The sequence below is a fragment of the Pollicipes pollicipes genome, unplaced genomic scaffold, assembly GCF_011947565.3.
Source record: "Pollicipes pollicipes isolate AB1234 unplaced genomic scaffold, Ppol_2.1 Scaffold_7262;HRSCAF=8765_pilon_pilon_pilon, whole genome shotgun sequence".
Classification (NCBI taxonomy): domain Eukaryota; kingdom Metazoa; phylum Arthropoda; class Thecostraca; order Pollicipedomorpha; family Pollicipedidae; genus Pollicipes; species Pollicipes pollicipes.
Window position 1 is genome coordinate 7624535 of NW_023597055.1, and position 1152 is coordinate 7625686.

Below are 1152 nucleotides of genomic sequence, written 5' to 3' on the forward strand. Positions count from 1 at the left end.
CTGGCTGAATCCCTGGCCTCAGCAGAACAAAAAATCACAGGGCCATGGCGTCTCATAACAGCACAGCCAGGCGTCGCCGTCCTGTCGCACGGCACACTCACAGACAGCCAACCCTGGGCGCAGTCAACAGCCCGGTAGTGCAGCGAGAGGTGGCGCTGTTGCGGCCTACAGACGGCACTCCCGCCACCGCGCGTGCCATATTCGGCGCTATATAGGTCATGCAGCCGCGGTCGACGTCAAGGGCATCGCGTGCCGCGCTCGGTCAGGAACGTGCTCAGGTTGGCGGCAGGGGAGGGCTGCGAGCGCGTAGGAACTGGGATCTGTAGTGTGTTGAACTGGGAGTTGTGTGCATATGCATGTAAAATTTTCCCTTCTCATTTTCGAAGTTATTAATCTTAGGCCAGGTCTCGATATTGCCTCCCCATAACTCACCTTATTTCGCGGAATCGATTCGTAAAGGTTTCAAGGCGATCGGACCATCCGTTTCGGAGAACTTGCGTGTCTGCGTCATATGCCGGGTTTTATACCCGACCGTAACCATGACAACAATGATTTTGTAGAGGTATAAAATTTAGCGCTATTGAAATGTTTGGCGTACAAAAGAAATATATAATAAATTCATCCGGTTGTCCTTTGTTAAATATTTTAATAGAAAAAGACAATCAACATCTTACAGCATACACTAATTTCTTAGATTGCATTGCATCAAATTTTCTTATGAGGCCGTATTGTTGAGGAAATCTGCAGTAGCCCATCGATCTAGCCGATATGACGCCGGATCTAGTAGAAAATTTAGTGATCCGCGAGTGCGTCACTGGTTGCCAGCCTCACATAACCTGCAAATCCATCAACCGTCAGCATGCGCACGATACAAAACCAGCATCTGTTTCCGAAGGCGGTAACGCGATGGGTCCGAAATTTGAGGGTCATGAGTTCAAAACCAGACCGGACCGGAAATTGTCCTGTCTGTTCTCTATCAATTATCTTGCACTAGCTGCTAACGGCCTGTTTATGTTGTCAATATAATTTGGTATGCAATTCCTTGAGAATTTTTGCATAGAAATTGTGGACACAAGACCATTTCAAAAGTTTTTCAGTGCATTAGCGAGGAACATTAGTGACATAGATAAGACAGTAGTATTAGCCGTGTTC